The 22,916-nt window shown below is 48.0% G+C and overlaps 19 non-coding genes across 19 annotated transcripts; all 19 read right to left on the bottom strand.

Annotated features, from left to right (window-relative positions):
* Positions 1-12: 12 nt before the first annotated feature.
* On the bottom strand, positions 13-94 carry TRNAL-UAG (transfer RNA leucine (anticodon UAG)). The gene has a single exon. It is a non-coding gene; the product is annotated as a tRNA-Leu (tRNA).
* Positions 95-1,237: 1,143 nt separating this feature from the next.
* TRNAL-UAG (transfer RNA leucine (anticodon UAG)) lies at positions 1,238-1,319 on the bottom strand. The gene has a single exon. It is a non-coding gene; the product is annotated as a tRNA-Leu (tRNA).
* Positions 1,320-2,463: 1,144 nt separating this feature from the next.
* On the bottom strand, positions 2,464-2,545 carry TRNAL-UAG (transfer RNA leucine (anticodon UAG)). Its single transcript has one exon. It is a non-coding gene; the product is annotated as a tRNA-Leu (tRNA).
* A 1,144-nt stretch (positions 2,546-3,689) lies between these two features.
* Positions 3,690-3,771, bottom strand: TRNAL-UAG (transfer RNA leucine (anticodon UAG)). Its single transcript has one exon. It is a non-coding gene; the product is annotated as a tRNA-Leu (tRNA).
* Positions 3,772-4,915: 1,144 nt separating this feature from the next.
* TRNAL-UAG (transfer RNA leucine (anticodon UAG)) lies at positions 4,916-4,997 on the bottom strand. The gene has a single exon. It is a non-coding gene; the product is annotated as a tRNA-Leu (tRNA).
* Positions 4,998-6,141: 1,144 nt separating this feature from the next.
* On the bottom strand, positions 6,142-6,223 carry TRNAL-UAG (transfer RNA leucine (anticodon UAG)). Its single transcript has one exon. It is a non-coding gene; the product is annotated as a tRNA-Leu (tRNA).
* A 1,144-nt stretch (positions 6,224-7,367) lies between these two features.
* On the bottom strand, positions 7,368-7,449 carry TRNAL-UAG (transfer RNA leucine (anticodon UAG)). The gene has a single exon. It is a non-coding gene; the product is annotated as a tRNA-Leu (tRNA).
* Positions 7,450-8,592: 1,143 nt separating this feature from the next.
* Positions 8,593-8,674, bottom strand: TRNAL-UAG (transfer RNA leucine (anticodon UAG)). Its single transcript has one exon. It is a non-coding gene; the product is annotated as a tRNA-Leu (tRNA).
* Positions 8,675-9,818: 1,144 nt separating this feature from the next.
* Positions 9,819-9,900, bottom strand: TRNAL-UAG (transfer RNA leucine (anticodon UAG)). Its single transcript has one exon. It is a non-coding gene; the product is annotated as a tRNA-Leu (tRNA).
* A 1,144-nt stretch (positions 9,901-11,044) lies between these two features.
* TRNAL-UAG (transfer RNA leucine (anticodon UAG)) lies at positions 11,045-11,126 on the bottom strand. The gene has a single exon. It is a non-coding gene; the product is annotated as a tRNA-Leu (tRNA).
* Positions 11,127-12,269: 1,143 nt separating this feature from the next.
* TRNAL-UAG (transfer RNA leucine (anticodon UAG)) lies at positions 12,270-12,351 on the bottom strand. The gene has a single exon. It is a non-coding gene; the product is annotated as a tRNA-Leu (tRNA).
* A 1,144-nt stretch (positions 12,352-13,495) lies between these two features.
* On the bottom strand, positions 13,496-13,577 carry TRNAL-UAG (transfer RNA leucine (anticodon UAG)). Its single transcript has one exon. It is a non-coding gene; the product is annotated as a tRNA-Leu (tRNA).
* A 1,144-nt stretch (positions 13,578-14,721) lies between these two features.
* TRNAL-UAG (transfer RNA leucine (anticodon UAG)) lies at positions 14,722-14,803 on the bottom strand. Its single transcript has one exon. It is a non-coding gene; the product is annotated as a tRNA-Leu (tRNA).
* A 1,144-nt stretch (positions 14,804-15,947) lies between these two features.
* TRNAL-UAG (transfer RNA leucine (anticodon UAG)) lies at positions 15,948-16,029 on the bottom strand. Its single transcript has one exon. It is a non-coding gene; the product is annotated as a tRNA-Leu (tRNA).
* A 1,144-nt stretch (positions 16,030-17,173) lies between these two features.
* TRNAL-UAG (transfer RNA leucine (anticodon UAG)) lies at positions 17,174-17,255 on the bottom strand. Its single transcript has one exon. It is a non-coding gene; the product is annotated as a tRNA-Leu (tRNA).
* Positions 17,256-18,399: 1,144 nt separating this feature from the next.
* TRNAL-UAG (transfer RNA leucine (anticodon UAG)) lies at positions 18,400-18,481 on the bottom strand. The gene has a single exon. It is a non-coding gene; the product is annotated as a tRNA-Leu (tRNA).
* A 1,144-nt stretch (positions 18,482-19,625) lies between these two features.
* Positions 19,626-19,707, bottom strand: TRNAL-UAG (transfer RNA leucine (anticodon UAG)). The gene has a single exon. It is a non-coding gene; the product is annotated as a tRNA-Leu (tRNA).
* A 1,144-nt stretch (positions 19,708-20,851) lies between these two features.
* Positions 20,852-20,933, bottom strand: TRNAL-UAG (transfer RNA leucine (anticodon UAG)). The gene has a single exon. It is a non-coding gene; the product is annotated as a tRNA-Leu (tRNA).
* A 1,144-nt stretch (positions 20,934-22,077) lies between these two features.
* TRNAL-UAG (transfer RNA leucine (anticodon UAG)) lies at positions 22,078-22,159 on the bottom strand. Its single transcript has one exon. It is a non-coding gene; the product is annotated as a tRNA-Leu (tRNA).
* Positions 22,160-22,916: the final 757 nt, after the last annotated feature.

Raw genomic sequence — 22,916 nt, 5'->3', positions numbered from 1 at the left:
AGAAACAGCTATTGGCAGCGGTGGGATTCGAACCCACGCCTCCAAAGAGACTGGAGCCTAAATCCAGCGCCTTAGACCGCTCGGCCACGCTACCCTGCTGGTACTGAAACGAGAGCCTCTGAGACCTGTATTTTTTTAGGGATTGGCTGGTTTGGCCATTAATTCAAAATCAAAGCAAAGCATGAACTTGGATTGAATTCTAGCACTGGCTGTGCAAAGCCCGAACTGAACAATAAAGCACACTTGTCAGCCTGAAATTGAAATGTCACCTTTCGGGAGTGCTCTGTTCAACAGCAGTCTGGTAGCCTAGTGGTCAATGTCAGCACCCCTCCATCCAGCAGTCTTGAGTTCAATTCCCGGTGAGGGAGGTCAGATCTTTTCTAGGTTTTTTTTGGTTCTAAAAATGTTTGGGAAGCGAAGGTTCAGGAACATTGCCGGTAGGGAGAGTAAGCTCTTTAAAGGCATGCAATGAGATGTGTTTTTCTTTATTTCTGCATATTTCTGTAGCTAGCTGCATTCTTTCAGTCAACATCCCGCCCCATTTAGTGCTCACGTTTTTAAAGAAGTCCACCATTAGCCCGCAGTGTAAGCCTACCCGGGGCCTCCGCCGATGGTCCATGGTGTGTGGGATCCTTACTGGACCAACCCCAGCCGTAACGCAAATTTAGCTTTGTCTCATTCGACCCCTAACTCGACCCAAGGAGCTACTGCAAACTCTTAGCCTAACACTAGCCCTAAATGAAAGACGCCTATTGTCCTCACATGTGGGATTTTGTTCTCGCTGCTAGTGCATACGAAACTTGGTTCCGACGTGTCCAGGAGTGGGAGAATTACCAGGGACCTTGCAATCTCGTGCCTGGGGGTTTCTAAGCTGGGCATAGGAGCTCCACTGGATGGAGCCAAGTGTCTTGAACTGAGTTTTTGTGATGCAGCAGGAAAAGGCGCTGCAAAAAGGAGCAACTACCAAGGCAAAGAGATGTGCATTCATTAGGGCATCGTGTCGGCAGATTTGTGGCCCTGCCAAGCACGTGTTTATTGACAGGATCGTGAACGCATGTCCGTTTTCAGTGAACAGTGATTTATGCTTTACCCTTTTTTGGTGAAAACGCACACGAGTCAGATGTGTGCTTTCAGTCTGGGTGTTCAGAAAAGCAAGAATTCATAAACACATGCCATTCCCTGGCTCCCAATTGTCCTGTCTGTACACGTGGCATGAAGATAAAAAAGAAACAGCTATTGGCAGCGGTGGGATTCGAACCCACGCCTCCAAAGAGACTGGAGCCTAAATCCAGCGCCTTAGACCGCTCGGCCACGCTACCCTGCTGGTACTGAAACGAGAGCCTCTGAGACCTGTATTTTTTTAGGGATTGGCTGGTTTGGCCATTAATTCAAAATCAAAGCAAAGCATGAACTTGGATTGAATTCTAGCACTGGCTGTGCAAAGCCCGAACTGAACAATAAAGCACACTTGTCAGCCTGAAATTGAAATGTCACCTTTCGGGAGTGCTCTGTTCAACAGCAGTCTGGTAGCCTAGTGGTCAATGTCAGCACCCCTCCATCCAGCAGTCTTGAGTTCAATTCCCGGTGAGGGAGGTCAGATCTTTTCTAGGTTTTTTTTGGTTCTAAAAATGTTTGGGAAGCGAAGGTTCAGGAACATTGCCGGTAGGGAGAGTAAGCTCTTTAAAGGCATGCAATGAGATGTGTTTTTCTTTATTTCTGCATATTTCTGTAGCTAGCTGCATTCTTTCAGTCAACATCCCGCCCCATTTAGTGCTCACGTTTTTAAAGAAGTCCACCATTAGCCCGCAGTGTAAGCCTACCCGGGGCCTCCGCCGATGGTCCATGGTGTGTGGGATCCTTACTGGACCAACCCCAGCCGTAACGCAAATCTTAGCTTTGTCTCATTCGACCCCTAACTCGACCCAAGGAGCTACTGCAAACTCTTAGCCTAACACTAGCCCTAAATGAAAGACGCCTATTGTCCTCACATGTGGGATTTTGTTCTCGCTGCTAGTGCATACGAAACTTGGTTCCGACGTGTCCAGGAGTGGGAGAATTACCAGGGACCTTGCAATCTCGTGCCTGGGGGTTTCTAAGCTGGGCATAGGAGCTCCACTGGATGGAGCCAAGTGTCTTGAACTGAGTTTTTGTGATGCAGCAGGAAAAGGCGCTGCAAAAAGGAGCAACTACCAAGGCAAAGAGATGTGCATTCATTAGGGCATCGTGTCGGCAGATTTGTGGCCCTGCCCTGAACGTGTTTATTGACAGGATCGTGAACGCATGTCCGTTTTCAGTGAACAGTGATTTATGCTTTACCCTTTTTTGGTGAAAACGCACACGAGTCAGATGTGTGCTTTCAGTCTGGGTGTTCAGAAAAGCAAGAATTCATAAACACATGCCATTCCCTGGCTCCCAATTGTCCTGTCTGTACACGTGGCATGAAGATAAAAAAGAAACAGCTATTGGCAGCGGTGGGATTCGAACCCACGCCTCCAAAGAGACTGGAGCCTAAATCCAGCGCCTTAGACCGCTCGGCCACGCTACCCTGCTGGTACTGAAACGAGAGCCTCTGAGACCTGTATTTTTTTAGGGATTGGCTGGTTTGGCCATTAATTCAAAATCAAAGCAAAGCATGAACTTGGATTGAATTCTAGCACTGGCTGTGCAAAGCCCGAACTGAACAATAAAGCACACTTGTCAGCCTGAAATTGAAATGTCACCTTTCGGGAGTGCTCTGTTCAACAGCAGTCTGGTAGCCTAGTGGTCAATGTCAGCACCCCTCCATCCAGCAGTCTTGAGTTCAATTCCCGGTGAGGGAGGTCAGATCTTTTCTAGGTTTTTTTTGGTTCTAAAAATGTTTGGGAAGCGAAGGTTCAGGAACATTGCCGGTAGGGAGAGTAAGCTCTTTAAAGGCATGCAATGAGATGTGTTTTTCTTTATTTCTGCATATTTCTGTAGCTAGCTGCATTCTTTCAGTCAACATCCCGCCCCATTTAGTGCTCACGTTTTTAAAGAAGTCCACCATTAGCCCGCAGTGTAAGCCTACCCGGGGCCTCCGCCGATGGTCCATGGTGTGTGGGATCCTTACTGGACCAACCCCAGCCGTAACGCAAATCTTAGCTTTGTCTCATTCGACCCCTAACTCGACCCAAGGAGCTACTGCAAACTCTTAGCCTAACACTAGCCCTAAATGAAAGACGCCTATTGTCCTCACATGTGGGATTTTGTTCTCGCTGCTAGTGCATACGAAACTTGGTTCCGACGTGTCCAGGAGTGGGAGAATTACCAGGGACCTTGCAATCTCGTGCCTGGGGGTTTCTAAGCTGGGCATAGGAGCTCCACTGGATGGAGCCAAGTGTCTTGAACTGAGTTTTTGTGATGCAGCAGGAAAAGGCGCTGCAAAAAGGAGCAACTACCAAGGCAAAGAGATGTGCATTCATTAGGGCATCGTGTCGGCAGATTTGTGGCCCTGCCAAGCACGTGTTTATTGACAGGATCGTGAACGCATGTCCGTTTTCAGTGAACAGTGATTTATGCTTTACCCTTTTTTGGTGAAAACGCACACGAGTCAGATGTGTGCTTTCAGTCTGGGTGTTCAGAAAAGCAAGAATTCATAAACACATGCCATTCCCTGGCTCCCAATTGTCCTGTCTGTACACGTGGCATGAAGATAAAAAAGAAACAGCTATTGGCAGCGGTGGGATTCGAACCCACGCCTCCAAAGAGACTGGAGCCTAAATCCAGCGCCTTAGACCGCTCGGCCACGCTACCCTGCTGGTACTGAAACGAGAGCCTCTGAGACCTGTATTTTTTTAGGGATTGGCTGGTTTGGCCATTAATTCAAAATCAAAGCAAAGCATGAACTTGGATTGAATTCTAGCACTGGCTGTGCAAAGCCCGAACTGAACAATAAAGCACACTTGTCAGCCTGAAATTGAAATGTCACCTTTCGGGAGTGCTCTGTTCAACAGCAGTCTGGTAGCCTAGTGGTCAATGTCAGCACCCCTCCATCCAGCAGTCTTGAGTTCAATTCCCGGTGAGGGAGGTCAGATCTTTTCTAGGTTTTTTTTGGTTCTAAAAATGTTTGGGAAGCGAAGGTTCAGGAACATTGCCGGTAGGGAGAGTAAGCTCTTTAAAGGCATGCAATGAGATGTGTTTTTCTTTATTTCTGCATATTTCTGTAGCTAGCTGCATTCTTTCAGTCAACATCCCGCCCCATTTAGTGCTCACGTTTTTAAAGAAGTCCACCATTAGCCCGCAGTGTAAGCCTACCCGGGGCCTCCGCCGATGGTCCATGGTGTGTGGGATCCTTACTGGACCAACCCCAGCCGTAACGCAAATCTTAGCTTTGTCTCATTCGACCCCTAACTCGACCCAAGGAGCTACTGCAAACTCTTAGCCTAACACTAGCCCTAAATGAAAGACGCCTATTGTCCTCACATGTGGGATTTTGTTCTCGCTGCTAGTGCATACGAAACTTGGTTCCGACGTGTCCAGGAGTGGGAGAATTACCAGGGACCTTGCAATCTCGTGCCTGGGGGTTTCTAAGCTGGGCATAGGAGCTCCACTGGATGGAGCCAAGTGTCTTGAACTGAGTTTTTGTGATGCAGCAGGAAAAGGCGCTGCAAAAAGGAGCAACTACCAAGGCAAAGAGATGTGCATTCATTAGGGCATCGTGTCGGCAGATTTGTGGCCCTGCCAAGCACGTGTTTATTGACAGGATCGTGAACGCATGTCCGTTTTCAGTGAACAGTGATTTATGCTTTACCCTTTTTTGGTGAAAACGCACACGAGTCAGATGTGTGCTTTCAGTCTGGGTGTTCAGAAAAGCAAGAATTCATAAACACATGCCATTCCCTGGCTCCCAATTGTCCTGTCTGTACACGTGGCATGAAGATAAAAAAGAAACAGCTATTGGCAGCGGTGGGATTCGAACCCACGCCTCCAAAGAGACTGGAGCCTAAATCCAGCGCCTTAGACCGCTCGGCCACGCTACCCTGCTGGTACTGAAACGAGAGCCTCTGAGACCTGTATTTTTTTAGGGATTGGCTGGTTTGGCCATTAATTCAAAATCAAAGCAAAGCATGAACTTGGATTGAATTCTAGCACTGGCTGTGCAAAGCCCGAACTGAACAATAAAGCACACTTGTCAGCCTGAAATTGAAATGTCACCTTTCGGGAGTGCTCTGTTCAACAGCAGTCTGGTAGCCTAGTGGTCAATGTCAGCACCCCTCCATCCAGCAGTCTTGAGTTCAATTCCCGGTGAGGGAGGTCAGATCTTTTCTAGGTTTTTTTTGGTTCTAAAAATGTTTGGGAAGCGAAGGTTCAGGAACATTGCCGGTAGGGAGAGTAAGCTCTTTAAAGGCATGCAATGAGATGTGTTTTTCTTTATTTCTGCATATTTCTGTAGCTAGCTGCATTCTTTCAGTCAACATCCCGCCCCATTTAGTGCTCACGTTTTTAAAGAAGTCCACCATTAGCCCGCAGTGTAAGCCTACCCGGGGCCTCCGCCGATGGTCCATGGTGTGTGGGATCCTTACTGGACCAACCCCAGCCGTAACGCAAATCTTAGCTTTGTCTCATTCGACCCCTAACTCGACCCAAGGAGCTACTGCAAACTCTTAGCCTAACACTAGCCCTAAATGAAAGACGCCTATTGTCCTCACATGTGGGATTTTGTTCTCGCTGCTAGTGCATACGAAACTTGGTTCCGACGTGTCCAGGAGTGGGAGAATTACCAGGGACCTTGCAATCTCGTGCCTGGGGGTTTCTAAGCTGGGCATAGGAGCTCCACTGGATGGAGCCAAGTGTCTTGAACTGAGTTTTTGTGATGCAGCAGGAAAAGGCGCTGCAAAAAGGAGCAACTACCAAGGCAAAGAGATGTGCATTCATTAGGGCATCGTGTCGGCAGATTTGTGGCCCTGCCAAGCACGTGTTTATTGACAGGATCGTGAACGCATGTCCGTTTTCAGTGAACAGTGATTTATGCTTTACCCTTTTTTGGTGAAAACGCACACGAGTCAGATGTGTGCTTTCAGTCTGGGTGTTCAGAAAAGCAAGAATTCATAAACACATGCCATTCCCTGGCTCCCAATTGTCCTGTCTGTACACGTGGCATGAAGATAAAAAAGAAACAGCTATTGGCAGCGGTGGGATTCGAACCCACGCCTCCAAAGAGACTGGAGCCTAAATCCAGCGCCTTAGACCGCTCGGCCACGCTACCCTGCTGGTACTGAAACGAGAGCCTCTGAGACCTGTATTTTTTTAGGGATTGGCTGGTTTGGCCATTAATTCAAAATCAAAGCAAAGCATGAACTTGGATTGAATTCTAGCACTGGCTGTGCAAAGCCCGAACTGAACAATAAAGCACACTTGTCAGCCTGAAATTGAAATGTCACCTTTCGGGAGTGCTCTGTTCAACAGCAGTCTGGTAGCCTAGTGGTCAATGTCAGCACCCCTCCATCCAGCAGTCTTGAGTTCAATTCCCGGTGAGGGAGGTCAGATCTTTTCTAGGTTTTTTTTGGTTCTAAAAATGTTTGGGAAGCGAAGGTTCAGGAACATTGCCGGTAGGGAGAGTAAGCTCTTTAAAGGCATGCAATGAGATGTGTTTTTCTTTATTTCTGCATATTTCTGTAGCTAGCTGCATTCTTTCAGTCAACATCCCGCCCCATTTAGTGCTCACGTTTTTAAAGAAGTCCACCATTAGCCCGCAGTGTAAGCCTACCCGGGGCCTCCGCCGATGGTCCATGGTGTGTGGGATCCTTACTGGACCAACCCCAGCCGTAACGCAAATCTTAGCTTTGTCTCATTCGACCCCTAACTCGACCCAAGGAGCTACTGCAAACTCTTAGCCTAACACTAGCCCTAAATGAAAGACGCCTATTGTCCTCACATGTGGGATTTTGTTCTCGCTGCTAGTGCATACGAAACTTGGTTCCGACGTGTCCAGGAGTGGGAGAATTACCAGGGACCTTGCAATCTCGTGCCTGGGGGTTTCTAAGCTGGGCATAGGAGCTCCACTGGATGGAGCCAAGTGTCTTGAACTGAGTTTTTGTGATGCAGCAGGAAAAGGCGCTGCAAAAAGGAGCAACTACCAAGGCAAAGAGATGTGCATTCATTAGGGCATCGTGTCGGCAGATTTGTGGCCCTGCCAAGCACGTGTTTATTGACAGGATCGTGAACGCATGTCCGTTTTCAGTGAACAGTGATTTATGCTTTACCCTTTTTTGGTGAAAACGCACACGAGTCAGATGTGTGCTTTCAGTCTGGGTGTTCAGAAAAGCAAGAATTCATAAACACATGCCATTCCCTGGCTCCCAATTGTCCTGTCTGTACACGTGGCATGAAGATAAAAAAGAAACAGCTATTGGCAGCGGTGGGATTCGAACCCACGCCTCCAAAGAGACTGGAGCCTAAATCCAGCGCCTTAGACCGCTCGGCCACGCTACCCTGCTGGTACTGAAACGAGAGCCTCTGAGACCTGTATTTTTTTAGGGATTGGCTGGTTTGGCCATTAATTCAAAATCAAAGCAAAGCATGAACTTGGATTGAATTCTAGCACTGGCTGTGCAAAGCCCGAACTGAACAATAAAGCACACTTGTCAGCCTGAAATTGAAATGTCACCTTTCGGGAGTGCTCTGTTCAACAGCAGTCTGGTAGCCTAGTGGTCAATGTCAGCACCCCTCCATCCAGCAGTCTTGAGTTCAATTCCCGGTGAGGGAGGTCAGATCTTTTCTAGGTTTTTTTTGGTTCTAAAAATGTTTGGGAAGCGAAGGTTCAGGAACATTGCCGGTAGGGAGAGTAAGCTCTTTAAAGGCATGCAATGAGATGTGTTTTTCTTTATTTCTGCATATTTCTGTAGCTAGCTGCATTCTTTCAGTCAACATCCCGCCCCATTTAGTGCTCACGTTTTTAAAGAAGTCCACCATTAGCCCGCAGTGTAAGCCTACCCGGGGCCTCCGCCGATGGTCCATGGTGTGTGGGATCCTTACTGGACCAACCCCAGCCGTAACGCAAATTTAGCTTTGTCTCATTCGACCCCTAACTCGACCCAAGGAGCTACTGCAAACTCTTAGCCTAACACTAGCCCTAAATGAAAGACGCCTATTGTCCTCACATGTGGGATTTTGTTCTCGCTGCTAGTGCATACGAAACTTGGTTCCGACGTGTCCAGGAGTGGGAGAATTACCAGGGACCTTGCAATCTCGTGCCTGGGGGTTTCTAAGCTGGGCATAGGAGCTCCACTGGATGGAGCCAAGTGTCTTGAACTGAGTTTTTGTGATGCAGCAGGAAAAGGCGCTGCAAAAAGGAGCAACTACCAAGGCAAAGAGATGTGCATTCATTAGGGCATCGTGTCGGCAGATTTGTGGCCCTGCCAAGCACGTGTTTATTGACAGGATCGTGAACGCATGTCCGTTTTCAGTGAACAGTGATTTATGCTTTACCCTTTTTTGGTGAAAACGCACACGAGTCAGATGTGTGCTTTCAGTCTGGGTGTTCAGAAAAGCAAGAATTCATAAACACATGCCATTCCCTGGCTCCCAATTGTCCTGTCTGTACACGTGGCATGAAGATAAAAAAGAAACAGCTATTGGCAGCGGTGGGATTCAAACCCACGCCTCCAAAGAGACTGGAGCCTAAATCCAGCGCCTTAGACCGCTCGGCCACGCTACCCTGCTGGTACTGAAACGAGAGCCTCTGAGACCTGTATTTTTTTAGGGATTGGCTGGTTTGGCCATTAATTCAAAATCAAAGCAAAGCATGAACTTGGATTGAATTCTAGCACTGGCTGTGCAAAGCCCGAACTGAACAATAAAGCACACTTGTCAGCCTGAAATTGAAATGTCACCTTTCGGGAGTGCTCTGTTCAACAGCAGTCTGGTAGCCTAGTGGTCAATGTCAGCACCCCTCCATCCAGCAGTCTTGAGTTCAATTCCCGGTGAGGGAGGTCAGATCTTTTCTAGGTTTTTTTTGGTTCTAAAAATGTTTGGGAAGCGAAGGTTCAGGAACATTGCCGGTAGGGAGAGTAAGCTCTTTAAAGGCATGCAATGAGATGTGTTTTTCTTTATTTCTGCATATTTCTGTAGCTAGCTGCATTCTTTCAGTCAACATCCCGCCCCATTTAGTGCTCACGTTTTTAAAGAAGTCCACCATTAGCCCGCAGTGTAAGCCTACCCGGGGCCTCCGCCGATGGTCCATGGTGTGTGGGATCCTTACTGGACCAACCCCAGCCGTAACGCAAATCTTAGCTTTGTCTCATTCGACCCCTAACTCGACCCAAGGAGCTACTGCAAACTCTTAGCCTAACACTAGCCCTAAATGAAAGACGCCTATTGTCCTCACATGTGGGATTTTGTTCTCGCTGCTAGTGCATACGAAACTTGGTTCCGACGTGTCCAGGAGTGGGAGAATTACCAGGGACCTTGCAATCTCGTGCCTGGGGGTTTCTAAGCTGGGCATAGGAGCTCCACTGGATGGAGCCAAGTGTCTTGAACTGAGTTTTTGTGATGCAGCAGGAAAAGGCGCTGCAAAAAGGAGCAACTACCAAGGCAAAGAGATGTGCATTCATTAGGGCATCGTGTCGGCAGATTTGTGGCCCTGCCCTGAACGTGTTTATTGACAGGATCGTGAACGCATGTCCGTTTTCAGTGAACAGTGATTTATGCTTTACCCTTTTTTGGTGAAAACGCACACGAGTCAGATGTGTGCTTTCAGTCTGGGTGTTCAGAAAAGCAAGAATTCATAAACACATGCCATTCCCTGGCTCCCAATTGTCCTGTCTGTACACGTGGCATGAAGATAAAAAAGAAACAGCTATTGGCAGCGGTGGGATTCGAACCCACGCCTCCAAAGAGACTGGAGCCTAAATCCAGCGCCTTAGACCGCTCGGCCACGCTACCCTGCTGGTACTGAAACGAGAGCCTCTGAGACCTGTATTTTTTTAGGGATTGGCTGGTTTGGCCATTAATTCAAAATCAAAGCAAAGCATGAACTTGGATTGAATTCTAGCACTGGCTGTGCAAAGCCCGAACTGAACAATAAAGCACACTTGTCAGCCTGAAATTGAAATGTCACCTTTCGGGAGTGCTCTGTTCAACAGCAGTCTGGTAGCCTAGTGGTCAATGTCAGCACCCCTCCATCCAGCAGTCTTGAGTTCAATTCCCGGTGAGGGAGGTCAGATCTTTTCTAGGTTTTTTTTGGTTCTAAAAATGTTTGGGAAGCGAAGGTTCAGGAACATTGCCGGTAGGGAGAGTAAGCTCTTTAAAGGCATGCAATGAGATGTGTTTTTCTTTATTTCTGCATATTTCTGTAGCTAGCTGCATTCTTTCAGTCAACATCCCGCCCCATTTAGTGCTCACGTTTTTAAAGAAGTCCACCATTAGCCCGCAGTGTAAGCCTACCCGGGGCCTCCGCCGATGGTCCATGGTGTGTGGGATCCTTACTGGACCAACCCCAGCCGTAACGCAAATCTTAGCTTTGTCTCATTCGACCCCTAACTCGACCCAAGGAGCTACTGCAAACTCTTAGCCTAACACTAGCCCTAAATGAAAGACGCCTATTGTCCTCACATGTGGGATTTTGTTCTCGCTGCTAGTGCATACGAAACTTGGTTCCGACGTGTCCAGGAGTGGGAGAATTACCAGGGACCTTGCAATCTCGTGCCTGGGGGTTTCTAAGCTGGGCATAGGAGCTCCACTGGATGGAGCCAAGTGTCTTGAACTGAGTTTTTGTGATGCAGCAGGAAAAGGCGCTGCAAAAAGGAGCAACTACCAAGGCAAAGAGATGTGCATTCATTAGGGCATCGTGTCGGCAGATTTGTGGCCCTGCCAAGCACGTGTTTATTGACAGGATCGTGAACGCATGTCCGTTTTCAGTGAACAGTGATTTATGCTTTACCCTTTTTTGGTGAAAACGCACACGAGTCAGATGTGTGCTTTCAGTCTGGGTGTTCAGAAAAGCAAGAATTCATAAACACATGCCATTCCCTGGCTCCCAATTGTCCTGTCTGTACACGTGGCATGAAGATAAAAAAGAAACAGCTATTGGCAGCGGTGGGATTCGAACCCACGCCTCCAAAGAGACTGGAGCCTAAATCCAGCGCCTTAGACCGCTCGGCCACGCTACCCTGCTGGTACTGAAACGAGAGCCTCTGAGACCTGTATTTTTTTAGGGATTGGCTGGTTTGGCCATTAATTCAAAATCAAAGCAAAGCATGAACTTGGATTGAATTCTAGCACTGGCTGTGCAAAGCCCGAACTGAACAATAAAGCACACTTGTCAGCCTGAAATTGAAATGTCACCTTTCGGGAGTGCTCTGTTCAACAGCAGTCTGGTAGCCTAGTGGTCAATGTCAGCACCCCTCCATCCAGCAGTCTTGAGTTCAATTCCCGGTGAGGGAGGTCAGATCTTTTCTAGGTTTTTTTTGGTTCTAAAAATGTTTGGGAAGCGAAGGTTCAGGAACATTGCCGGTAGGGAGAGTAAGCTCTTTAAAGGCATGCAATGAGATGTGTTTTTCTTTATTTCTGCATATTTCTGTAGCTAGCTGCATTCTTTCAGTCAACATCCCGCCCCATTTAGTGCTCACGTTTTTAAAGAAGTCCACCATTAGCCCGCAGTGTAAGCCTACCCGGGGCCTCCGCCGATGGTCCATGGTGTGTGGGATCCTTACTGGACCAACCCCAGCCGTAACGCAAATTTAGCTTTGTCTCATTCGACCCCTAACTCGACCCAAGGAGCTACTGCAAACTCTTAGCCTAACACTAGCCCTAAATGAAAGACGCCTATTGTCCTCACATGTGGGATTTTGTTCTCGCTGCTAGTGCATACGAAACTTGGTTCCGACGTGTCCAGGAGTGGGAGAATTACCAGGGACCTTGCAATCTCGTGCCTGGGGGTTTCTAAGCTGGGCATAGGAGCTCCACTGGATGGAGCCAAGTGTCTTGAACTGAGTTTTTGTGATGCAGCAGGAAAAGGCGCTGCAAAAAGGAGCAACTACCAAGGCAAAGAGATGTGCATTCATTAGGGCATCGTGTCGGCAGATTTGTGGCCCTGCCAAGCACGTGTTTATTGACAGGATCGTGAACGCATGTCCGTTTTCAGTGAACAGTGATTTATGCTTTACCCTTTTTTGGTGAAAACGCACACGAGTCAGATGTGTGCTTTCAGTCTGGGTGTTCAGAAAAGCAAGAATTCATAAACACATGCCATTCCCTGGCTCCCAATTGTCCTGTCTGTACACGTGGCATGAAGATAAAAAAGAAACAGCTATTGGCAGCGGTGGGATTCGAACCCACGCCTCCAAAGAGACTGGAGCCTAAATCCAGCGCCTTAGACCGCTCGGCCACGCTACCCTGCTGGTACTGAAACGAGAGCCTCTGAGACCTGTATTTTTTTAGGGATTGGCTGGTTTGGCCATTAATTCAAAATCAAAGCAAAGCATGAACTTGGATTGAATTCTAGCACTGGCTGTGCAAAGCCCGAACTGAACAATAAAGCACACTTGTCAGCCTGAAATTGAAATGTCACCTTTCGGGAGTGCTCTGTTCAACAGCAGTCTGGTAGCCTAGTGGTCAATGTCAGCACCCCTCCATCCAGCAGTCTTGAGTTCAATTCCCGGTGAGGGAGGTCAGATCTTTTCTAGGTTTTTTTTGGTTCTAAAAATGTTTGGGAAGCGAAGGTTCAGGAACATTGCCGGTAGGGAGAGTAAGCTCTTTAAAGGCATGCAATGAGATGTGTTTTTCTTTATTTCTGCATATTTCTGTAGCTAGCTGCATTCTTTCAGTCAACATCCCGCCCCATTTAGTGCTCACGTTTTTAAAGAAGTCCACCATTAGCCCGCAGTGTAAGCCTACCCGGGGCCTCCGCCGATGGTCCATGGTGTGTGGGATCCTTACTGGACCAACCCCAGCCGTAACGCAAATCTTAGCTTTGTCTCATTCGACCCCTAACTCGACCCAAGGAGCTACTGCAAACTCTTAGCCTAACACTAGCCCTAAATGAAAGACGCCTATTGTCCTCACATGTGGGATTTTGTTCTCGCTGCTAGTGCATACGAAACTTGGTTCCGACGTGTCCAGGAGTGGGAGAATTACCAGGGACCTTGCAATCTCGTGCCTGGGGGTTTCTAAGCTGGGCATAGGAGCTCCACTGGATGGAGCCAAGTGTCTTGAACTGAGTTTTTGTGATGCAGCAGGAAAAGGCGCTGCAAAAAGGAGCAACTACCAAGGCAAAGAGATGTGCATTCATTAGGGCATCGTGTCGGCAGATTTGTGGCCCTGCCCTGAACGTGTTTATTGACAGGATCGTGAACGCATGTCCGTTTTCAGTGAACAGTGATTTATGCTTTACCCTTTTTTGGTGAAAACGCACACGAGTCAGATGTGTGCTTTCAGTCTGGGTGTTCAGAAAAGCAAGAATTCATAAACACATGCCATTCCCTGGCTCCCAATTGTCCTGTCTGTACACGTGGCATGAAGATAAAAAAGAAACAGCTATTGGCAGCGGTGGGATTCGAACCCACGCCTCCAAAGAGACTGGAGCCTAAATCCAGCGCCTTAGACCGCTCGGCCACGCTACCCTGCTGGTACTGAAACGAGAGCCTCTGAGACCTGTATTTTTTTAGGGATTGGCTGGTTTGGCCATTAATTCAAAATCAAAGCAAAGCATGAACTTGGATTGAATTCTAGCACTGGCTGTGCAAAGCCCGAACTGAACAATAAAGCACACTTGTCAGCCTGAAATTGAAATGTCACCTTTCGGGAGTGCTCTGTTCGACAGCAGTCTGGTAGCCTAGTGGTCAATGTCAGCACCCCTCCATCCAGCAGTCCTGAGTTCAATTCCCGGTGAGGGAGGTCAGATCTTTTCTAGGTTTTTTTTGGTTCTAAAAATGTTTGGGAAGCGAAGGTTCAGGAACATTGCCGGTAGGGAGAGTAAGCTCTTTAAAGGCATGCAATGAGATGTGTTTTTCTTTATTTCTGCATATTTCTGTAGCTAGCTGCATTCTTTCAGTCAACATCCCGCCCCATTTAGTGCTCACGTTTTTAAAGAAGTCCACCATTAGCCCGCAGTGTAAGCCTACCCGGGGCCTCCGCCGATGGTCCATGGTGTGTGGGATCCTTACTGGACCAACCCCAGCCGTAACGCAAATCTTAGCTTTGTCTCATTCGACCCCTAACTCGACCCAAGGAGCTACTGCAAACTCTTAGCCTAACACTAGCCCTAAATGAAAGACGCCTATTGTCCTCACATGTGGGATTTTGTTCTCGCTGCTAGTGCATACGAAACTTGGTTCCGACGTGTCCAGGAGTGGGAGAATTACCAGGGACCTTGCAATCTCGTGCCTGGGGGTTTCTAAGCTGGGCATAGGAGCTCCACTGGATGGAGCCAAGTGTCTTGAACTGAGTTTTTGTGATGCAGCAGGAAAAGGCGCTGCAAAAAGGAGCAACTACCAAGGCAAAGAGATGTGCATTCATTAGGGCATCGTGTCGGCAGATTTGTGGCCCTGCCAAGCACGTGTTTATTGACAGGATCGTGAACGCATGTCCGTTTTCAGTGAACAGTGATTTATGCTTTACCCTTTTTTGGTGAAAACGCACACGAGTCAGATGTGTGCTTTCAGTCTGGGTGTTCAGAAAAGCAAGAATTCATAAACACATGCCATTCCCTGGCTCCCAATTGTCCTGTCTGTACACGTGGCATGAAGATAAAAAAGAAACAGCTATTGGCAGCGGTGGGATTCGAACCCACGCCTCCAAAGAGACTGGAGCCTAAATCCAGCGCCTTAGACCGCTCGGCCACGCTACCCTGCTGGTACTGAAACGAGAGCCTCTGAGACCTGTATTTTTTTAGGGATTGGCTGGTTTGGCCATTAATTCAAAATCAAAGCAAAGCATGAACTTGGATTGAATTCTAGCACTGGCTCTGCAAAGCCCGAACTGAACAATAAAGCACACTTGTCAGCCTGAAATTGAAATGTCACCTTTCGGGAGTGCTCTGTTCAACAGCAGTCTGGTAGCCTAGTGGTCAATGTCAGCACCCCTCCATCCAGCAGTCTTGAGTTCAATTCCCGGTGAGGGAGGTCAGATCTTTTCTAGGTTTTTTTTGGTTCTAAAAATGTTTGGGAAGCGAAGGTTCAGGAACATTGCCGGTAGGGAGAGTAAGCTCTTTAAAGGCATGCAATGAGATGTGTTTTTCTTTATTTCTGCATATTTCTGTAGCTAGCTGCATTCTTTCAGTCAACATCCCGCCCCATTTAGTGCTCACGTTTTTAAAGAAGTCCACCATTAGCCCGCAGTGTAAGCCTACCCGGGGCCTCCGCCGATGGTCCATGGTGTGTGGGATCCTTACTGGACCAACCCCAGCCGTAACGCAAATCTTAGCTTTGTCTCATTCGACCCCTAACTCGACCCAAGGAGCTAATGCAAACTCTTAGCCTAACACTAGCCCTAAATGAAAGACGCCTATTGTCCTCACATGTGGGATTTTGTTCTCGCTGCTAGTGCATACGAAACTTGGTTCCGACGTGTCCAGGAGTGGGAGAATTACCAGGGACCTTGCAATCTCGTGCCTGGGGGTTTCTAAGCTGGGCATAGGAGCTCCACTGGATGGAGCCAAGTGTCTTGAACTGAGTTTTTGTGATGCAGCAGGAAAAGGCGCTGCAAAAAGGAGCAACTACCAAGGCAAAGAGATGTGCATTCATTAGGGCATCGTGTCGGCAGATTTGTGGCCCTGCCCTGAACGTGTTTATTGACAGGATCGTGAACGCATGTCCGTTTTCAGTGAACAGTGATTTATGCTTTACCCTTTTTTGGTGAAAACGCACACGAGTCAGATGTGTGCTTTCAGTCTGGGTGTTCAGAAAAGCAAGAATTCATAAACACATGCCATTCCCTGGCTCCCAATTGTCCTGTCTGTACACGTGGCATGAAGATAAAAAAGAAACAGCTATTGGCAGCGGTGGGATTCGAACCCACGCCTCCAAAGAGACTGGAGCCTAAATCCAGCGCCTTAGACCGCTCGGCCACGCTACCCTGCTGGTACTGAAACGAGAGCCTCTGAGACCTGTATTTTTTTAGGGATTGGCTGGTTTGGCCATTAATTCAAAATCAAAGCAAAGCATGAACTTGGATTGAATTCTAGCACTGGCTGTGCAAAGCCCGAACTGAACAATAAAGCACACTTGTCAGCCTGAAATTGAAATGTCACCTTTCGGGAGTGCTCTGTTCGACAGCAGTCTGGTAGCCTAGTGGTCAATGTCAGCACCCCTCCATCCAGCAGTCCTGAGTTCAATTCCCGGTGAGGGAGGTCAGATCTTTTCTAGGTTTTTTTTGGTTCTAAAAATGTTTGGGAAGCGAAGGTTCAGGAACATTGCCGGTAGGGAGAGTAAGCTCTTTAAAGGCATGCAATGAGATGTGTTTTTCTTTATTTCTGCATATTTCTGTAGCTAGCTGCATTCTTTCAGTCAACATCCCGCCCCATTTAGTGCTCACGTTTTTAAAGAAGTCCACCATTAGCCCGCAGTGTAAGCCTACCCGGGGCCTCCGCCGATGGTCCATGGTGTGTGGGATCCTTACTGGACCAACCCCAGCCGTAACGCAAATCTTAGCTTTGTCTCATTCGACCCCTAACTCGACCCAAGGAGCTACTGCAAACTCTTAGCCTAACACTAGCCCTAAATGAAAGACGCCTATTGTCCTCACATGTGGGATTTTGTTCTCGCTGCTAGTGCATACGAAACTTGGTTCCGACGTGTCCAGGAGTGGGAGAATTACCAGGGACCTTGCAATCTCGTGCCTGGGGGTTTCTAAGCTGGGCATAGGAGCTCCACTGGATGGAGCCAAGTGTCTTGAACTGAGTTTTTGTGATGCAGCAGGAAAAGGCGCTGCAAAAAGGAGCAACTACCAAGGCAAAGAGATGTGCATTCATTAGGGCATCGTGTCGGCAGATTTGTGGCCCTGCCAAGCACGTGTTTATTGACAGGATCGTGAACGCATGTCCGTTTTCAGTGAACAGTGATTTATGCTTTACCCTTTTTTGGTGAAAACGCACACGAGTCAGATGTGTGCTTTCAGTCTGGGTGTTCAGAAAAGCAAGAATTCATAAACACATGCCATTCCCTGGCTCCCAATTGTCCTGTCTGTACACGTGGCATGAAGATAAAAAAGAAACAGCTATTGGCAGCGGTGGGATTCGAACCCACGCCTCCAAAGAGACTGGAGCCTAAATCCAGCGCCTTAGACCGCTCGGCCACGCTACCCTGCTGGTACTGAAACGAGAGCCTCTGAGACCTGTATTTTTTTAGGGATTGGCTGGTTTGGCCATTAATTCAAAATCAAAGCAAAGCATGAACTTGGATTGAATTCTAGCACTGGCTCTGCAAAGCCCGAACTGAACAATAAAGCACACTTGTCAGCCTGAAATTGAAATGTCACCTTTCGGGAGTGCTCTGTTCAACAGCAGTCTGGTAGCCTAGTGGTCAATGTCAGCACCCCTCCATCCAGCAGTCTTGAGTTCAATTCCCGGTGAGGGAGGTCAGATCTTTTCTAGGTTTTTTTTGGTTCTAAAAATGTTTGGGAAGCGAAGGTTCAGGAACATTGCCGGTAGGGAGAGTAAGCTCTTTAAAGGCATGCAATGAGATGTGTTTTTCTTTATTTCTGCATATTTCTGTAGCTAGCTGCATTCTTTCAGTCAACATCCCGCCCCATTTAGTGCTCACGTTTTTAAAGAAGTCCACCATTAGCCCGCAGTGTAAGCCTACCCGGGGCCTCCGCCGATGGTCCATGGTGTGTGGGATCCTTACTGGACCAACCCCAGCCGTAACGCAAATCTTAGCTTTGTCTCATTCGACCCCTAACTCGACCCAAGGAGCTACTGCAAACTCTTAGCCTAACACTAGCCCTAAATGAAAGACGCCTATTGTCCTCACATGTGGGATTTTGTTCTCGCTGCTAGTGCATACGAAACTTGGTTCCGACGTGTCCAGGAGTGGGAGAATTACCAGGGACCTTGCAATCTCGTGCCTGGGGGTTTCTAAGCTGGGCATAGGAGCTCCACTGGATGGAGCCAAGTGTCTTGAACTGAGTTTTTGTGATGCAGCAGGAAAAGGCGCTGCAAAAAGGAGCAACTACCAAGGCAAAGAGATGTGCATTCATTAGGGCATCGTGTCGGCAGATTTGTGGCCCTGCCAAGCACGTGTTTATTGACAGGATCGTGAACGCATGTCCGTTTTCAGTGAACAGTGATTTATGCTTTACCCTTTTTTGGTGAAAACGCACACGAGTCAGATGTGTGCTTTCAGTCTGGGTGTTCAGAAAAGCAAGAATTCATAAACACATGCCATTCCCTGGCTCCCAATTGTCCTGTCTGTACACGTGGCATGAAGATAAAAAAGAAACAGCTATTGGCAGCGGTGGGATTCGAACCCACGCCTCCAAAGAGACTGGAGCCTAAATCCAGCGCCTTAGACCGCTCGGCCACGCTACCCTGCTGGTACTGAAACGAGAGCCTCTGAGACCTGTATTTTTTTAGGGATTGGCTGGTTTGGCCATTAATTCAAAATCAAAGCAAAGCATGAACTTGGATTGAATTCTAGCACTGGCTGTGCAAAGCCCGAACTGAACAATAAAGCACACTTGTCAGCCTGAAATTGAAATGTCACCTTTCGGGAGTGCTCTGTTCGACAGCAGTCTGGTAGCCTAGTGGTCAATGTCAGCACCCCTCCATCCAGCAGTCTTGAGTTCAATTCCCGGTGAGGGAGGTCAGATCTTTTCTAGGTTTTTTTTGGTTCTAAAAATGTTTGGGAAGCGAAGGTTCAGGAACATTGCCGGTAGGGAGAGTAAGCTCTTTAAAGGCATGCAATGAGATGTGTTTTTCTTTATTTCTGCATATTTCTGTAGCTAGCTGCATTCTTTCAGTCAACATCCCGCCCCATTTAGTGCTCACGTTTTTAAAGAAGTCCACCATTAGCCCGCAGTGTAAGCCTACCCGGGGCCTCCGCCGATGGTCCATGGTGTGTGGGATCCTTACTGGACCAACCCCAGCCGTAACGCAAATCTTAGCTTTGTCTCATTCGACCCCTAACTCGACCCAAGGAGCTACTGCAAACTCTTAGCCTAACACTAGCCCTAAATGAAAGACGCCTATTGTCCTCACATGTGGGATTTTGTTCTCGCTGCTAGTGCATACGAAACTTGGTTCCGACGTGTCCAGGAGTGGGAGAATTACCAGGGACCTTGCAATCTCGTGCCTGGGGGTTTCTAAGCTGGGCATAGGAGCTCCACTGGATGGAGCCAAGTGTCTTGAACTGAGTTTTTGTGATGCAGCAGGAAAAGGCGCTGCAAAAAGGAGCAACTACCAAGGCAAAGAGATGTGCATTCATTAGGGCATCGTGTCGGCAGATTTGTGGCCCTGCCAAGCACGTGTTTATTGACAGGATCGTGAACGCATGTCCGTTTTCAGTGAACAGTGATTTATGCTTTACCCTTTTTTGGTGAAAACGCACACGAGTCAGATGTGTGCTTTCAGTCTGGGTGTTCAGAAAAGCAAGAATTCATAAACACATGCCATTCCCTGGCTCCCAATTGTCCTGTCTGTACACGTGGCATGAAGATAAAAAAGAAACAGCTATTGGCAGCGGTGGGATTCGAACCCACGCCTCCAAAGAGACTGGAGCCTAAATCCAGCGCCTTAGACCGCTCGGCCACGCTACCCTGCTGGTACTGAAACGAGAGCCTCTGAGACCTGTATTTTTTTAGGGATTGGCTGGTTTGGCCATTAATTCAAAATCAAAGCAAAGCATGAACTTGGATTGAATTCTAGCACTGGCTGTGCAAAGCCCGAACTGAACAATAAAGCACACTTGTCAGCCTGAAATTGAAATGTCACCTTTCGGGAGTGCTCTGTTCAACAGCAGTCTGGTAGCCTAGTGGTCAATGTCAGCACCCCTCCATCCAGCAGTCTTGAGTTCAATTCCCGGTGAGGGAGGTCAGATCTTTTCTAGGTTTTTTTTGGTTCTAAAAATGTTTGGGAAGCGAAGGTTCAGGAACATTGCCGGTAGGGAGAGTAAGCTCTTTAAAGGCATGCAATGAGATGTGTTTTTCTTTATTTCTGCATATTTCTGTAGCTAGCTGCATTCTTTCAGTCAACATCCCGCCCCATTTAGTGCTCACGTTTTTAAAGAAGTCCACCATTAGCCCGCAGTGTAAGCCTACCCGGGGCCTCCGCCGATGGTCCATGGTGTGTGGGATCCTTACTGGACCAACCCCAGCCGTAACGCAAATCTTAGCTTTGTCTCATTCGACCCCTAACTCGACCCAAGGAGCTACTGCAAACTCTTAGCCTAACACTAGCCCTAAATGAAAGACGCCTATTGTCCTCACATGTGGGATTTTGTTCTCGCTGCTAGTGCATACGAAACTTGGTTCCGACGTGTCCAGGAGTGGGAGATTTACCAGGGACCTTGCAATCTCGTGCCTGGGGGTTTCTAAGCTGGGCATAGGAGCTCCACTGGATGGAGCCAAGTGTCTTGAACTGAGTTTTTGTGATGCAGCAGGAAAAGGCGCTGCAAAAAGGAGCAACTACCAAGGCAAAGAGATGTGCATTCATTAGGGCATCGTGTCGGCAGATTTGTGGCCCTGCCAAGCACGTGTTTATTGACAGGATCGTGAACGCATGTCCGTTTTCAGTGAACAGTGATTTATGCTTTACCCTTTTTTGGTGAAAACGCACACGAGTCAGATGTGTGCTTTCAGTCTGGGTGTTCAGAAAAGCAAGAATTCATAAACACATGCCATTCCCTGGCTCCCAATTGTCCTGTCTGTACACGTGGCATGAAGATAAAAAAGAAACAGCTATTGGCAGCGGTGGGATTCGAACCCACGCCTCCAAAGAGACTGGAGCCTAAATCCAGCGCCTTAGACCGCTCGGCCACGCTACCCTGCTGGTACTGAAACGAGAGCCTCTGAGACCTGTATTTTTTTAGGGATTGGCTGGTTTGGCCATTAATTCAAAATCAAAGCAAAGCATGAACTTGGATTGAATTCTAGCACTGGCTGTGCAAAGCCCGAACTGAACAATAAAGCACACTTGTCAGCCTGAAATTGAAATGTCACCTTTCGGGAGTGCTCTGTTCGACAGCAGTCTGGTAGCCTAGTGGTCAATGTCAGCACCCCTCCATCCAGCAGTCTTGAGTTCAATTCCCGGTGAGGGAGGTCAGATCTTTTCTAGGTTTTTTTTGGTTCTAAAAATGTTTGGGAAGCGAAGGTTCAGGAACATTGCCGGTAGGGAGAGTAAGCTCTTTAAAGGCATGCAATGAGATGTGTTTTTCTTTATTTCTGCATATTTCTGTAGCTAGCTGCATTCTTTCAGTCAACATCCCGCCCCATTTAGTGCTCACGTTTTTAAAGAAGTCCACCATTAGCCCGCAGTGTAAGCCTACCCGGGGCCTCCGCCGATGGTCCATGGTGTGTGGGATCCTTACTGGACCAACCCCAGCCGTAACGCAAATCTTAGCTTTGTCTCATTCGACCCCTAACTCGACCCAAGGAGCTAATGCAAACTCTTAGCCTAACACTAGCCCTAAATGAAAGACGCCTATTGTCCTCACATGTGGGATTTTGTTCTCGCTGCTAGTGCATACGAAACTTGGTTCCGACGTGTCCAGGAGTGGGAGAATTACCAGGGACCTGGCAATCTCGTGCCTGGGGGTTTCTAAGCTGGGCATAGGAGCTCCACTGGATGGAGCCAAGTGTCTTGAACTGAGTTTTTGTGATGCAGCAGGAAAAGGCTCTGCAAAAAGGAGCAACTACCAAGGCAAAGAGATGTGCATTCATTAGGGCATCGTGTCGGCAGATTTGTGGCCCTGCCAAGCACGTGTTTATTGACAGGATCGTGAACGCATGTCCGTTTTCAGTGAACAGTGATTTATGCTTTACCCTTTTTTGGTGAAAACGCACACGAGTCAGATGTGTGCTTTCAGTCTGGGTGTTCAGAAAAGCAAGAATTCATAAACACATGCCATTCCCTGGCTCCCAATTGTCCTGTCTGTACACGTGGCATGAAGATAAAAAAGAAACAGCTATTGGCAGCGGTGGGATTCGAACCCACGCCTCCAAAGAGACTGGAGCCTAAATCCAGCGCCTTAGACCGCTCGGCCACGCTACCCTGCTGGTACTGAAACGAGAGCCTCTGAGACCTGTATTTTTTTAGGGATTGGCTGGTTTGGCCATTAATTCAAAATCAAAGCAAAGCATGAACTTGGATTGAATTCTAGCACTGGCTGTGCAAAGCCCGAACTGAACAATAAAGCACACTTGTCAGCCTGAAATTGAAATGTCACCTTTCGGGAGTGCTCTGTTCGACAGCAGTCTGGTAGCCTAGTGGTCAATGTCAGCACCCCTCCATCCAGCAGTCCTGAGTTCAATTCCCGGTGAGGGAGGTCAGATCTTTTCTAGGTTTTTTTTGGTTCTAAAAATGTTTGGGAAGCGAAGGTTCAGGAACATTGCCGGTAGGGAGAGTAAGCTCTTTAAAGGCATGCAATGAGATGTGTTTTTCTTTATTTCTGCATATTTCTGTAGCTAGCTGCATTCTTTCAGTCAACATCCCGCCCCATTTAGTGCTCACGTTTTTAAAGAAGTCCACCATTAGCCCGCAGTGTAAGCCTACCCGGGGCCTCCGCCGATGGTCCATGGTGTGTGGGATCCTTACTGGACCAACCCCAGCCGTAACGCAAATCTTAGCTTTGTCTCATTCGACCCCTAACTCGACCCAAGGAGCTACTGCAAACTCTTAGCCTAACACTAGCCCTAAATGAAAGACGCCTATTGTCCTCACATGTGGGATTTTGTTCTCGCTGCTAGTGCATACGAAACTTGGTTCCGACGTGTCCAGGAGTGGGAGATTTACCAGGGACCTTGCAATC

The sequence above is a fragment of the Ambystoma mexicanum genome, chromosome 1p (assembly GCF_040938575.1).
Source record: "Ambystoma mexicanum isolate Mex_15411 chromosome 1p, UKY_AmexF1_1, whole genome shotgun sequence".
Classification (NCBI taxonomy): domain Eukaryota; kingdom Metazoa; phylum Chordata; class Amphibia; order Caudata; family Ambystomatidae; genus Ambystoma; species Ambystoma mexicanum.
Note: the sequence above shows the minus strand (reverse complement) of the source record. Positions and strands in the feature narration are given on the sequence as shown.